Below are 17,764 nucleotides of genomic sequence, written 5' to 3'. Positions count from 1 at the left end.
AATGAGGAGGAGGAGGATAATAAATGAGGATGATAATAAATGAGGAGGATAATAAATGAGGATGATAATAAATGAGGAGGAGGAGGATAATAAATGAGGAGGAGGAGGATAATAAATGAGGATGATAATAAATGAGGAGGATAATAAATGAGGAGGATAATAAATGAGGAGGAGGAGGATAATAAATGAGGAGGAGGAGGATAATAAATGAGGATGATAATAAATGAGGAGGATAATAAATGAGGACCAGGATAATAAATGAGGAGGAGGATAATAAATGAGGAGGAGGATAATAAATGAGGAGGAGGAGGATAATAAATGAGGAGGAGGATAATAAATGAGGAGGATAATAAATGAGGAGGATAATAAATGAGGAGGATAATAAATGAGGAGGAGGATAATAAATGAGGAGGAGGATAATAAATGAGGAGGAGGATAATAAATGAGGAGGAGGAGGATAATAAATGAGGAGGATAATAAATGAGGACCAGGATAATAAATGAGGAGGAGGATAATAAATGAGGAGGAGGATAATAAATGAGGAGGAGGATAATAAATGAGGAGGAGGATAATAAATGAGGAGGATAATAAATGAGGAGGATAATAAATGAGGAGGAGGATAATAAATGAGGAGGATAATAAATGAGGACCAGGATAATAAATGAGGAGGAGGATAATAAATGAGGAGGAGGATAATAAATGAGGAGGATAATAAATGAGGATGATAATAAATGAGGAGGATAATAAATGAGGAGGATAATAAATGAGGAGGATAATAAATGAGGAGGAGGATAATAAATGAGGAGGATAATAAATGAGGACCAGGATAATAAATGAGGAGGAGGATAATAAATGAGGAGGAGGATAATAAATGAGGAGGATAATAAATGAGGAGGAGAATAATAAATGAGGAGGAGGATAATAAATGAGGAGGAGGATAATAAATGAGGATGATAATAAATGAGGAGGAGGAGGATAATAAATGAGGAGGAGGATAATAAATGAGGAGGAGGAGGATAATAAATGAGGATGATAATAAATGAGGATGATAATAAATGAGGAGGATAATAAATGAGGAGGAGGATAATAAATGAGGAGGAGGAGGATAATAAATGAGGAGGATAATAAATGAGGACCAGGATAATAAATGAGGAGGAGGATAATAAATGAGGAGGAGGATAATAAATGAGGAGGAGGATAATAAATGAGGAGGAGGATAATAAATGAGGAGGATAATAAATGAGGAGGATAATAAATGAGGAGGAGGATAATAAATGAGGAGGAGGATAATAAATGAGGAGGAGGATAATAAATGAGGATGATAATAAATGAGGAGGAGGATAATAAATGAGGAGGAGGATAATAAATGAGGAGGAGGATAATAAATGAGGAGGATAATAAATGAGGAGGAGGATAATAAATGAGGAGGAGGATAATAAATGAGGAGGAGGATAATAAATGAGGATGATAATAAATGAGGAGGAGGATAATAAATGAGGAGGAGGATAATAAATGAGGAGGAGGATAATAAATGAGGAGGAGGAGGATAATAAATGAGGAGGATAATAAATGAGGAGGAGGATAATAAATGAGGAGGAGGATAATAAATGAGGAGGATAATAAATGAGGAGGAGGAGGATAATAAATGAGGAGGATAATAAATGAGGAGGAGGATAATAAATGAGGACCAGGATAATAAATGAGGAGGAGGATAATAAATGAGGAGGAGGAAGATAATAAATGAGGAGGAGGATAATAAATGAGGAGGATAATAAATGAGGAGGATAATAAATGAGGAGGAGGATAATAAATGAGGAGGAGGAAGATAATAAGTGAGGAGGAGGATAATAAATGAGGAGGAGGAAGATAATAAATGAGGAGGAGGATAATAAATGAGGAGGAGGAAGATAATAAATGAGGAGGATAATAAATTAGGAGGATAATAAATGAGGAGGATAATAAATGAGGACCAGGATAATAAATGGGGAGGAGGATAATAAATGAGGAGGAGGATAATAAATGAGGAGGAGGATAATAAATGAGGAGGAGGATAATAAATGAGGAGGATAATAAATGAGGAGGAGGATAATAAATGAGGAGGATAATAAATGGGGAGGAGGATAATAAATGAGGAGGATAATAAATGGGGAGGAGGATAATAAATGAGGAGGATAATACATGAGGAGGAGGATAATAAATGAGGACCAGGATAATGAATGAGGAGGAGAATAATAAATGAGGACCAGGATAATAAATGAGGAGGAGGATAATAAGTGAGGAGGAGGAGGATAATAAGTGAGGAGGAGGATAATAAATGAGGAGGAGGAAGATAATAAATGAGGAGGAGGATAATAAATGAGGAGGAGGATAATAAATGAGGAGGAGGATAATAAATGAGGAGGAGGATAATAAATGAGGAGGAGGATAATAAATGAGGAGGAGGATAATAAATGAGGAGGAGGAGGATAATAAATGAGGAGGAGGATAATAAATGAGGAGGATAATAAATGAGGAGGAGGAGGATAATAAATGAGGAGGATAATAAATGAGGAGGAGGATAATAAATGAGGAGGAGGATAATGAATGAGGAGGAGATAATAAATGAGGAGGATAATAAATGAGGACCAGGATAATAAATGAGGAGGAGGATAATGAATGAAGACCAGGATAATAAATGAGGAGGAGGATAATGAATGAAGACCAGGATAATGAATGAGGAAGAGAATAATAAATGAGGACCAGGATAATAAATGAGGGCCAGGATAATAAATGAGGAGGAGGATAATAAATGAGGAGGAGGATAATAAATGAGGAGGAGGAGGATAATAAATGAGGAGGATAATAAATGAGGAGGAGGATAATAAATGAGGACCAGGATAATGAATGAGGAGGAGAATAATAAATGAGGACCAGGATAATAAATGAGGAGGAGGATAATAAGTGAGGAGGAGGATAATAAATGAGGAGGAGGAAGATAATAAATGAGGAGGAGGATAATAAATGAGGAGGATAATAAATGAGGAGGATAATAAATGAGGAGGAGGATAATAAATGAGGAGGAGGAAGATAAAAAGTGAGGAGGAGGATAATAAATGAGGAGGAGGAAGATAATAAATGAGGAGGAGGATAATAAATGAGGAGGAGGAAGATAATAAATGAGGAGGATAATAAATTAGGAGGATAATAAATGAGGAGGATAATAAATGAGGACCAGGATAATAAATGGGGAGGAGGATAATAAATGAGGAGGAGGATAATAAATGAGGAGGAGGATAATAAATGAGGAGGAGGATAATAAATGAGGAGGAGGATAATAAATGAGGAGGAGGATAATAAATGAGGAGGAGGATAATGAATGAAGACCAGGATAATGAATGAGGACCAGGATAATAAATGGGGAGGAGGATAATAAATGAGGAGGATAATAAATGAGGAGGAGGATAATAAATGAGGACCAGGATAATAAATGAGGACCAGGATAATAAATGAGGAGGAGGAGGATAATAAGTGAGGAGGAGGATAATAAATGAGGAGGAGGAAGATAATAAATGAGGAGGAGGATAATAAATGAGGAGGAGGATAATAAATGAGGAGGAGGATAATAAATGAGGAGGAGGATAATAAATGAGGAGGAGGATAATAAATGAGGAGGAGGATAATAAATAAAGGAGGATAATAAATGAGGAGGAGGATAATAAATGAGGAGGAGGATAATAAATGAGGAGGAGGATAATAAATGAGGAGGAGGAGGATAATAAATGAGGAGGATAATAAATGAGGAGGAGGATAATAAATGAGGAGGAGGATAATAAATGAGGAGGAGGAGGATAATAAATGAGGAGGATAATAAATGAGGAGGAGGATAATAAATGAGGAGGAGGATAATAAATGAGGAGGATAATAAATGAGGAGGAGGAGGATAATAAATGAGGAGGATAATAAATGAGGAGGAGGATAATAAATGAGGACCAGGATAATGAATGAGGAGGAGAATAATAAATGAGGACCAGGATAATAAATGAGGACCAGGATAATAAATGAGGAGGAGGATAATGAATGAAGACCAGGATAATAAATGAGGAGGAGGATAATGAATGAAGACCAGGATAATGAATGAGGAAGAGAATAATAAATGAGGACCAGGATAATAAATGAGGGCCAGGATAATAAATGAGGAGGAGGATAATAAATGAGGAGGAGGATAATAAATGAGGAGGAGGAGAATAAATGAGGAGAATAATAAATGAGGAGGAGGATAATAAATGAGGAGGATAATAAATGAGGAGGAGGATAATGAATGAAGACCAGGATAATGAATGAGGACCAGGATAATAAATGGGGAGGAGGATAATAAATGAGGAGGATAATAAATGAGGAGGAGGATAATAAATGAGGACCAGGATAATAAATGAGGACCAGGATAATAAATGGGGAGGAGGATAATAAATGAGGAGGATAATAAATGAGGACCAGGATAATAAATGAGGAGGAGGATAATAAATGAGGAGGAGGAGGATAATAAATGAGGACCAGGATAATAAATGAGGACCAGGATAATAAATGAGGATAATAAATGAGGAGGAGGAGGATAATAAATTAGGATAATAAATGAGGAGGGGGAGGATAATAAATTAGGATAATAAATGAGGAGGAGGATAATAAATGAGGACCAGGATAATAAATGAGGACCAGGATAATAAATGGGGAGGAGGATAATAAATGAGGAGGAGGATAATAAATGAGGACCAGGATAATAAATGAGGACCAGGATAATAAATGGGGAGGAGGATAATAAATGAGGAGGATAATAAATGAGGAGGAGGATAATAAATGAGGAGGATAATAAATGAGGAGGATAATAAATGAGGAGGATAATAAATGAGGAGGAGGATAATAAATGAGGAGGAGGATAATAAATGAGGAGGAGGATAATAAATGAGGAGGAGGATAATAAATGAGGAGGAGGATAATAAATGAGGAGGAGGATAATAAATGAGGAGGGAGGAGGATAATAAAGGAGGAGGATAATAAATGAGGAGGAGGATAATAAATGAGGAGGATAATAAATGAGGAGAGGATAATAAATGAGAGGAGGATAATAAATGAGGAGGAGGATAATAAATGAGGAGGAGGATAATAAATGAGGAGGAGGATAATAAATGAGGACCAGGATAATAAATGAGGAGGAGGATAATAAATGAGGATAATAAATGAGGAGGAGGATAATAAATGAGGAGGAGGATAATAAATGAGGATAATAAATGAGGAGGATAATAAATGAGGAGGAGGATAATAAATGAGGAGGAGGATAATAAATGAGGAGGAGGATAATAAATGAGGAGGATATAATAAATGAGGAGGAGGAGGATAATAAATGAGGAGGATAATAAATGAGGAGGAGGATAATAAATGAGGAGGATAATAAATGAGGAGGAGGATAATAAATGAGGAGGAGGATAATAAATGAGGAGGATAATAAATGAGGAGGAGGATAATAAATGAGGAGGAGGAAATAAATGAGGAGGATAATAAATGAGGAGGATAATAAATGAGGAGGAGAAGATAATAAATGAGGAGGAGGATAATAAATGAGGAGGAGGATAATAAATGAGGAGGAGGATAATAAATGAGGAGGAGGATAATAAATGAGGAGGATAATAAATGAGGAGGAGGATAATAAATGAGGAGGATAATAAATGGGGAGGAGGATAATAAATGAGGAGGAGGATAATAAATGAGGAGGAGGATAATAAATGAGGAGGATAATAAATGAGGAGGAGGATAATAAATGAGGAGGGATAATAAATGAGGAGGATAATAAATGAGGAGGATAATAAATGAGGAGGAGGATAATAAATGAGGAGGATAATAAATGAGGAGGAGGATAATAAATGAGGAGGAGGATAATAAATGAGGAGGATAATAAATGAGGAGGATAATAAATGAGGAGGAGGATAATAAATGAGGAGGAGAGATAATAAATGAGGACCAGGAGATAATAAATGAGGAGGAGGATAATAAATGAGGAGGATAATAAATGAGGAGGAGGATAATAAATGAGGAGGAGGATAATAAATGAGGAGGATAATAAATGAGGAGGGAGGATAATAAATGAGGAGGAGAGGAGGATAATAAATGAGGAGGATAATAAATGAGGAGGATAATAAATGAGGAGGAGGATAATAAATGAGGAGGAGGAGGATAATAAATGAGGAGGAGGAGAATAATAAATGAGGACCAGGATAATAAATGAGGAGGATGATAATAAATGAGGAGGATAATAAATGAGGAGGAGGATAATAAATGAGGAGGATAATAAATGAGGAGGATAATAAATGAGGAGGATAATAAATGAGGAGGAGGATAATAAATGAGGGAGGAGGATAATAAATGAGGAGGAGGATAATAAATGAGGGAGGAGGATAATAAATGAGGAGGAGGATAATAAATGAGGAGGAGGATAATAAATGAGGAGGAGAATAATAAATGAGGAGGATAATAAATGAGGAGGATAATAATAAATGAGGAGGAGGATAATAAATGAGAGGAGGATAATAAATGAGGAGGATAATAAATGAGGAGGAGGATAATAAATGAAGAGGAGGATAATAAATGAGGAGGAGGATAATAAATGAGGAGGAGGATAATGAATGAGGAGGATAATAAATGAGGAGGATAATAAATGAGGGCCAGGATAATAAATGAGGAGGATAATAAATGAGGAGGAGGATAATAAATGAGGAGGAGGAGAATAAATGAGGAGGAGGATAATAAATGAGGAGGAGGATAATAAATGAGGAGGATAATAAATGAGGAGGAGGATAATAAATGAGGACCAGGATAATAAATGAGGACCAGGATAATAAATGGGGAGGAGGATAATAAATGAGGAGGAGGATAATAAATGAGGAGGATAATAAATGAGGAGGATAATAAATGAGGACCAGGATAATAAATGAGGAGGAGGATAATAAATGAGGAGGAGGATAATAAATGAGGAGGATAATAAATGAGGAGGAGGATAATAAATGAGGAGGAGGATAATAAATGAGGAGGAGGATAATAAATGAGGAGGAGGAGGATAATAAATGAGGAGGAGGATAATAAATGAGGAGGAGGATAATAAATGAGGAGGAGGATAATAAATGAGGAGGAGGAGGATAATAAATGAGGAGGATAATAAATGAGGAGGAGGATAATAAATGAGGAGGATAATAAATGAGGAGGAGGATAATAAATGAGGAGGAGGATAATAAATGAGGAGGAGGATAATAAATGAGGAGGAGGATAATAAATGAGGAGGAGGATAATAAATGAGGACCAGGATAATAAATGAGGAGGAGGATAATAAATGAGGAGGAGGATAATAAATGAGGAGGATAATAAATGAGGAGGAGGATAATAAGTGAGGAGGAGGAGGATAATAAATGAGGAGGAGGATAATAAATGAGGGAGGAGGATAATAAATGAGGAGGAGGATAATAAATGAGGACCAGGATAATAAATGAGGAGGAGGATAATAAATGAGGAGGATAATAAATGAGGAGGAGGATAATAAATGAGGAGGAGGATAATAAATGAGGAGGAGGATAATAAATGAGGAGGAGGATAATAAATGAGGAGGATAATAAATGAGGAGGAGGATAATAAATGAGGAGGAGGATAATAAATGAGGAGGATAATAAATGGGAGGAGGATAATAAATGAGGAGGAGGATAATAAATGAGGAGGAGGATAATAAATGAGGACCAGGATAATAAATGAGGAGGAGGATAATAAATGAGGAGGATAATAAATGAGGAGAGGAGGATAATAAATGGAGAGGAGGATAATAAATGAGGAGGAGGATAATAAATGAGGAGGAGGATAATAAATGAGGAGGAGGATAATAAATGAGGAGGAGGATAATAAATGAGGAGGAGGATAATAAATGAGGAGGAGGATAATAAATGAGGAGGAGGAATAATAAATGAGGAGGATAATAAATGAGGAGGAGGATAATAAATGAGGAGGAGGATAATAAATGAGGAGGAGGATAATAAATGAGGAGGAGGATAATAAATGAGGAGGATAATAAATGAAATGAGGAGGATAATAAATAAGGAGGAGGATAATAAATGAGGAGGATAATAAATGAGGAGGAGGATAATAAATGAGGAGGAGGATAATAAATGAGGAGGATAATAAATGAGGAGGAGGATAATAAATGAGGAGGAGGATAATAAATGAGGAGGAGGATAATAAATGAGGAGGAGGATAATAAATGAGGAGGATAATAAATGAGGAGGAGGATAATAAATGAGGACCAGGATAATGAATGAGGAGGAGAATAATAAATGAGGAATAATAAATGAGGACCAGGATAATAAATGAGGAGGAGGATAATAAATGAGGACCAGGATAATAAATGAGGAGGAGGATAATGAATGAAGACCAGGATAATAAATGAGGAAGGATAATAAATGAGGAGGATAATAAATGAGGGCCAGGATAATAAATGAGGAGGAGGATAATAAATGAGGAGGAGGATAATAAATGAGGAGGAGGAGAATAAATGAGGAGAATAATAAATGAGGAGGAGGATAATAAATGAGGAGGATAATAAATGAGGAGGAGGGATAATAAATGAGGACCAGGATAATGAATGAGGACCAGGATAATAAATGGGGAGGAGGATAATAAATGAGGAGGATAATAAATGAGGAGGAGGATAATAAATGAGGAGGATAATAAATGAGGACCAGGATAATAAATGGGGAGGAGGATAATAAATGAGGAGGATAATAAATGAGGACCAGGATAATAAATGGGGAGGAGGATAATAAATGAGGAGGAGGAGGATAATAAATGAGGAGGAATAATAAATGAGGACCAGGATAATAAATGAGGAGGAGGAGGAGGATATAATAAATGAGGGATAATAAATGAGGAGGAGGATAATAAATGAGGATAATAAATGAGGAGGATAATAAATGAGGAGGAGGATAATAAATGGGGGAGGATAATAAATGAGATAGGATAATAAATGAGGAGGAGGATAATAAATGAGGAGGATAATAAATGAGGACCAGGATAATAAATGGGGAGGAGGATAATAAATGAGGAGGAGGATAATAAATGAGGAGGATAATAAATGAGGAGGAGGAGGATAATAAATGAGGAGGAGGATAATAAATGAGGAGGAGGATAATAAATGAGGAGGAGGATAATAAATGAGGAGGAGGAGGAGGAATAAATGAAGGAGGATAATAAATGAGGGAGGATAATAAAATGAGGAGGATAATAAATGAGAGGAGGATAATAAATGAGGAGGAGGATAATAAATGAGGAGGATAATAAATGAGGAGGAGGATAATAAATGAGGGAGGATAATAAATGAGGGAGGATAATAAATGAGGAGGAGGATAATAAATGAGGAGGATAATAAATGAGATAATAAATGAGAGGATAATAAATGAGGAGGAGGATAATAAATGAGGGGGAGGATAATAAATGAGGAGGATAATAAATGAGGAGGATAATAATGAGGAGAATAATAAATGAGGAGGAGGATAATAAATGAGGAGGAGGATAATAAATGAGGAGGAGGATAATGAATGAGGAGATAATAAATGAGGAGAGGATGAGGAGGATAATAAATGAGGAGGAGGATAATAAATGAGGAGGAGGATAATAAATGGGGAGGAGGATAATAAATGAGGAGGAGGATAATAAATGAGGAGGAGGATAATAAATGAGGAGGAGGATAATAAATGAGGAGGAGGATAATAAATGAGGAGGAGGATAATAAATGAGGAGGAGGATAATAAATGAGGAGGAGGATAATAAATGAGGACCAGGATAATAAATGAGGATAATAAATGAGGAGGATAATAAATGAGGAGGAGGATAAAGGATAATAAATGGAGGAATGAATGAGGAGGATAATAAATGAGGAGGAGGATAATAAATGAGGAGGAGGATAATAAATGAGGAGGGATAATAAATGAGGAGGATAATAAATGAGGAGAGGATAATAAATGGAGGATAATAAATGAGGAGGATAATAAATGAGGAGGATAATAAATGAGGAGGATAATAAATGAGGAGGATAATAAATGAGGAGGAGGATAATAAATGAGGAGGAGGATAATAAATGAGGAGGAGGATAATAAATGAGGAGGATAATAAATGAGGAGGAGAAATAATAAATGAGGAGGATAATAAATGAGGAGGAGGATAATAAATGAGGAGGATAATAAATGAGGAAATAATAAATGGAGGATAATAAATGAGGAGGAGGATAATAAATGAGGACCAGGATAATAAATGAGGAGGATAATAAATGAGGAGGAGGATAATAAATGAGGAGGAGGATAATAAATGAATAATAAATAGGATAATAAATGAGGAGGATAATAAATGAGAGGAGGAGGAGGATAATAAATGAGGAGGAGGATAATAAATGAGGAGGATAATAAATGAGGAGGATAATAAATGAGGAGGATAATAAATGAGGAGGAGGATAATAAATGAGGAGGAGGATAATAAATGAGGAGGAGGATAATAAATGAGGAGGAGGATAATAAATGAGGAGGATAATAAATGAGGAGGAGGATAATAAATGAGGAGGAGGATAATAAATGAGGAGGATAATAAATGAGGAGGAGGATAATAAATGAGGAGGAGGATAATAAATGAGGAGGAGGATAATAAATGAGGACCAGGATAATAAATGAGGAGGAGGATAATAAATGAGGACCAGGATAATAAATGAGGAGGATAATAAAAATGAGGAGGAGGATAATAAATGAGGACCAGGATAATAAATGAGGAGGAGGATATATATGAATGATAATAAATGAGATAATAAATGAGGAGGATAATAAATGAGGAGGAGGATAATAAATGAGGAGGATAATAAATGAGGAGGGATAATAATAAATGAGGAGGAGGATAATAAAGGAGGAGGAGGATAATAAATGAGGAGGAGGATAATAAATGAGGAGGAGGATAATAAATGAGGAGGAGGATAATAAATGAGGAGGATAATAAATGAGGAGGAGGATAATAAATGAGGAGGAGGATAATAAATGAGGAGGATAATAAATGAGGAGGAGGATAATAAATGAGGAGGATAATAAATGAGGAGGATAATAAATGAGGAGGAGGATAATAAATGAGGAGGAGGATAATAAATGAGGAGGAGAATAATAAATGAGGACCCGGATAATGAATGAGGAGGAGAATAATAAATGAGGAGGATAATAAATGAGGAGGAGAATAATGAATGAAGACCAGGATAATGAATGAGGAGGAGAATAATAAATGAGGACCAGGATAATAAATGAGGAGGAGGATAATAAATGAGGAGGAGGATAATGAATGAAGACCAGGATAATGAATGAGGAGGAGAATAATAAATGAGGACCAGGATAATAAATGAGGAGGAGGATAATAAATGAGGAGGATAATAAATGGATAATAAATGAGGAGGAGGATAATAAATGAGGACCAGGATAATAAATGAGGACCAGGATAATAAATGAGGAGGAGGATAATGAATGAAGACCAGGATAATAAATGAGGAGGAGGCTAATGAATGAAGACCAGGATAATGAATGAGGAGGAGAATAATAAATGAGGACCAGGATAATAAATGAGGAGGAGGATAATAAATGGGGAGGAGGATAATAAATGAGGAGGATAATTAATGAGGAGGAGGATAATAAATGAGGACCAGGATAATAAATGAGGAGGATAATTAATGAGGAGGAGGATAATAAATGAGGAGGATAATAAATGAGGAGGAGGAGGATAATAAATGAGGAGGAGGATAATAAATGAGGAGGAGGATAATAAATGAGGAGGATAATAAATGAGGAGGAGGATAATAAATGAGGAGGATAATAAATGAGGAGGAGAAATAAGGATAATAAAATGAGGAGGAGGATAATAAATGAGGAGGAGGATAATAAATGAGGAGGAGGGACCAGGATAATAAATGAGGAGGATAATAAATGAGGAGGAGGATAATAAATGAGGAGGAGGATAATAAATGAGGAGGAGGATAATAAATGAGGAGGAGGAGGATAATAAATGAGGAGGAGGATAATAAATGAGGAGGAGGATAATAAATGAGGAGGAGGATAATAAATGAGGAGGAGGATAATAAATGAGGAGGATAATAAATGAGGAGGAGGATAATAAATGAGGAGGAGGATAATAAATGAGGAGGAGGATAATAAATGAGGAGGATAATAAATGAGGAGGAGGATAATAAATGAGGAGGAGGATAATAAATGAGGAGGATAATAAATGAGGAGGAGGAGGATAATAAATGAGGAGGATAATAAATGAGGAGGAGGATAATAAATGAGGACCAGGATAATGAATGAGGAGGAGAATAATAAATGAGGACCAGGATAATAAATGAGGACCAGGATAATAAATGAGGAGGAGGATAATGAATGAAGACCAGGATAATAAATGAGGAGGAGGATAATGAATGAAGACCAGGATAATGAATGAGGAAGAGAATAATAAATGAGGACCAGGATAATAAATGAGGGGAGGATAATAAATGAGGAGGAGGATAATAAATGAGGAGGAGGATAATAAATGAGAGGAGGAGAATAAATGAGGAGAATAATAAATGAGGAGGAGGATAATAAATGAGGAGGATAATAAATGAGGAGGAGGATAATAAATGAGACCAGGATAATAATGAGGACCAGGATAATAAATGGGGAGGAGGATAATAAATGAGGAGGATAATAAATGAGAGGAGGATAATAAATGAGGAGGATAATAAATGAGGACCAGGATAATAAATGAGGACCAGGATAATAAATGGGAGGAGGATAATAAATGAGGAGGATAATAAATGAGGAGGAGGATAATAAATGAGGAGGAGGATAATAAATGAGGAGGAGGAGGATAATAAATGAGGAGGATAATAAAAATGAGGACCAGGATAATAAATGAGGAGGAGGATAATAAATGAGATAAAGGAAAAATGGGAGGATAATAATGAGGATAATAAATGAGGAGGAGGATAATAAATGAGGACCAGGATAATAAATGAGGAGGAGGATAATAAAATGAGGAGGAGGATAATAAATGAGGACCAGGATAATAAATGAGGGAGGAGGATAATAAATGAGAGGATAATAAATGAGGAGGAGGATAATAAATAAATAATAAATGAGGAGGAGGATAATAAATGAGGAGGATAATAAATGAGGAGGAGGATAATAAATGAGGAGGATAATAAATGGGAGGAGGATAATAAATGAGGAGGATAATAAATGAGGAGGAGGATAATAAATGAGGAGGAGGATAATAAATGAGGAGGAGGATAATAAATGAGGAGGAGGATAATAAATGAGGAGGATAATAAATTAGGATAATAAATGAGGAGGAGGATAATAAATGAGGATAATAAATGAGGAGAGGATAATAAATGAGGAGGAGGATAATAAATGAGGAGAGGATAATAAATGAGGAGGAGGAGGATAATAAATGAGGAGGAGGATAATAAATGAGGAGGATAATAAATGAGGAGGAGGATAATAAATGAGGAGGAGGATAATAAATGAGGAGGAGGAGGAGGATAATAAATGAGGAGGAGGATAATAAATGAGGAGGAGGATAATAAATGAGGAGGAGGATAATAAATGAGGACCAGGATAATAAATGGAGGAGATAATAAATGAGGAGGAGGATAATAAATGAGGAGGATAATAAATGAGGAGGATAATAAATGAGGACCAGGATAATAAATGAGGAGGAGGAAGGATAATAAATGAGGAGGAGGATAATAAATGAGGAGGATAATAAATGAGGAGGAGGAGGATAATAAATGAGGAGGAGGATAATAAATGAGGAGGAGGATAATAAATGAGGAGGATAATAAATGAGGAGGAGGATAATAAATGAGGAGGAGGATAATAAATGAGGAGGAGGATAATAAATGAGGAGGAGGATAATAAATGAGGAGGAGGATAATAAATGAGGACCAGGATAATAAATGAGGAGGAGGAGGATAATAAATGAGGAGGAGGATAATAAATGAGGAGGAGGGATAATAAATGAGGAGGAGGATAATAAATGAGGAGGAGGATAATAAATGAGGAGGAGGATAATAAATGAGGAGGAGGATAATAAATGAGGAGGAGGATAATAAATGAGGAGGAGGATAATAAATGAGGAGGAGGATAATAAATGAGGAGGAGGAGGATAATAAATGAGGAGGATAATAAATGAGGAGGAGGATAATAAATGAGGAGGAGGATAATAAATGAGGAGGAGGATAATAAATGAGGAGGAGAGGAGGAGGATAATAAATGAGGAGGAGGATAATAAATGAGGAGGATAATAAATGAGGAGGAATGGAAATAAATGAGGACCAGGATAATAAATGAGGAGGAGGATAATAAATGAGGACCAGGATAATAAATGAGGACCAGGATAATAAATGAGGAGGAGGATAATAAATGAGGAGGAGGATAATAAATGAGGAGGAGGATAATAAATGAGGAGGAGGATAATAAATGAGGAGGAGGATAATAAATGAGGAGGAGGAGGATAATAAATGAGGACCAGGATAATAAATGAGGAGGAGGATAATAAATGAGGAGGATAATAAATGAGGAGGAGGATAATAAATGAGGAGGAGGATAATAAATGAGGAGGAGGATAATAAATGAGGAGGATAATAAATGAGGAGGAGGATAATAAATGAGGAGGATAATAAATGAGGAGGAGGATAATAAATGAGGAGGAGGATAATAAATGAGGAGGAGGAGGATAATAAATGAGGAGGAGGATAATAAATGAGGAGGATAATAAATGAGGAGGAGGATAATAAATGAGGAGGAGGATAATAAATGAGGAGGATAATAAATGAGGAGGATAATAAATGAGGAGCAGGATAATAAATGAGGAGGAGGATAATAAATGAGGAGGAGGATAATAAATGAGGAGGAGGATAATAAATGAGGAGGAGGATAATAAATGAGGAGGAGGATAAAAATGAGGAGGAGGAGGATAAAATGAGGAGATATAATAAATGAGGAGGAGGGAGGATAATAAATGAGGAGGAGGATAATAAATGAGGAGGAGGATAATAAATGAGGACCAGGATAATAAATGAGGAGGAGGATAATAAATGAGGAGGAGGATAATAAATGAGGAGGAGGATAATAAATGAGGAGGAGGATAATAAATGAGGAGGAGGATAATAAATGAGGAGGAGGATAATAAATGAGGAGGAGGATAATAAATGAGGAGGAGGATAATAAATGAGGAGGAGGATAATAAATGAGGAGGAGGAGGATAATAAATGAGGAGGAGGATAATAAATGAGGAGGAGGATAATAAATGAGGAGGAGGATAATAAATGAGGAGGATAATAAATGAGGAGGATAATAAATGAGGAGGATAATAAATGAGGAGGAGGATAATAAATGAGGAGGAGGATAATAAATGAGGAGGAGGATAATAAATGAGAGGATAATGAATGAGGAGGAGGATAATAAATGAGGAGGAGGATAATAAATGAGGAGGAGGATAATAAATGAGGAGGAGGATAATAAATGAGGAGGAGGATAATAAATGAGGAGGATAATAAATGAGGAGGAGGATAATAAATGAGGAGGAGATAATAAATGAGGAGGAGGATAATAAATGAGGAGGAGGAGGATAATAAATGAGGAGGAGGATAATAAATGAGGAGGAGGATAATAAATGAGGAGGAGGATAATAAATGAGGAGGAGGATAATAAATGAGGACCAGGATAATAAATGATAATAATAAATGAGGGAGGATAATAAATGAGGAGGAGGATAATAAATGAGGAGGATAATAAATGAGGAGGAGGATAATAAATGAGGAGGAGGATAATAAATGAGGAGGAGGATAATAAATGAGGAGGATAATAAATGAGGAGGATAATAAATGAGGAGGATAATAAATGAGGAGGAGGATAATAAATGAGGAGGAGGATAATAAATGGAGGAGGATAATAAATGAGGAGGAGGATAATAAATGAGAGGATAATAAATGAGGAGGAGGATAATAAATGAGGAGGAGGATAATAAATGAGGAGGAGGATAATAAATGAGGAGGAGGATAATAAATGAGGAGGAGGATAATAAATGAGGAGGAGGATAATAAATGAGGAGGATAATAAATGAGGAGGAGGATAATAAATGAGGAGGAGGATAATAAATGAGGAGGAGGATAATAAATGAGGAGGAGGATAATAAATGAGGAGGAGGGATAATAAATGAGGAGGAGGAGAGGAGGATAATAAATGAGGAGGATAATAAATGAGAGGAGGAGGATAATAAATGAGGAGGAGGGAGGATAATAAATGAGGAGGAGGATAATAAATGAGGAGGATAATAAATGAGGAGGAGGATAATAAATGAGGAGGAGGATAATAAATGAGGAGGAGGATAATAAATGAGGAGGAGGAGGATAATAAATGAGGAGGAGGATAATAAATGAGGAGGAGGATAATAAATGAGGAGGAGGAGGATAATAAATGAGGAGGATAATAAATGAGGAGGAGAGATAATAAATGAGGAGGAGGATAATAAATGAGGAGGATAATAAATGAGGAGGAGGATAATAAATGAGGAGGAGGATAATAAATGAGGAGGAGGATAATAAATGAGGAGGAGGATAATAAATGAGGGAGGATAATAAATGAGGAGGATAATAAATAAATGAGGAGGATAATAAATGAGGAGGAGGATAATAAATGAGGAGGAGGATAATAAATGAGGAGGAGGATAATAAATGAGGAGGAGGATAATAAATGAGGAGGAGGATAATAAATGAGGAGGAGGATAATAAATGAGGAGGAGGATAATAAATGAGGAGGAGGATAATAAATGAGGAGGAGATAATAAATGAGGATAATAAATGAGGATAATAAATGAGGAGGAGGATAATAAATGAGGAGGAGGATAATAAATGAGGAGGAGGATAATAAATGAGGAGGAGGATAATAAATGAGGAGGAGGAGGAATAAATGAGGAGGGATAATAAATGAGGAGGAGGATAATAAATGAGGGAGGATAATAAATGAGGAGGATAATAAATGAGGAGGAGGATAATAAATGATGAGAGAGGATAATAAATGAGGAGGAGGATAATAAATGAGGACCAGGATAATAAATGAGGAGGAGAATAATAAATGAGGACCAGGATAATAAATGAGGAGGAGGATAATAAATGAGGAGGAGGATAATAAATGAGGAGGAGGATAATAAATGAGGAGGAGGATAATAAATGAGGAGGAGGATAATAAATGAGGAGGAGAATAATAAATGAGGAGGAGGATAATAAATGAGGAGGAGGATAATAAATGAGGAGGAGGATAATAAATGAGGAGGAGGATAATAAATGAGGAGGAGGATAATAAATGAGGAGGAGGATAATAAATGAGGAGGATAATAAATGAGGAGGATAATAAATGAGAAGGATAATAAATGAGGAGGAGGATAATAAATGAGGAGGAGGATAATAAATGAGGAGGAGGATAATAAATGAGGAGGAGGATAATGAATGAGGAGGAGGATAATAAATGAGGAGGAGGATAATAAATGAGGAGGAGAATAATAAATGAGGAGGAGGATAATGAATGAAGACCAGGATAATAAATGAGGAGGAGGATAATGAATGAAGACCAGGATAATGAATGAGGAGGAGAATAATAAATGAGGACCAGGATAATAAATGAGGAGGAGGATAATAAATGAGGAGGAGGAT

Source organism: Oncorhynchus nerka, unplaced genomic scaffold (assembly GCF_034236695.1).
Source record: "Oncorhynchus nerka isolate Pitt River unplaced genomic scaffold, Oner_Uvic_2.0 unplaced_scaffold_1384, whole genome shotgun sequence".
Classification (NCBI taxonomy): Eukaryota; Metazoa; Chordata; class Actinopteri; order Salmoniformes; family Salmonidae; genus Oncorhynchus; species Oncorhynchus nerka.
This window is presented reverse-complemented; position numbering follows the sequence as displayed.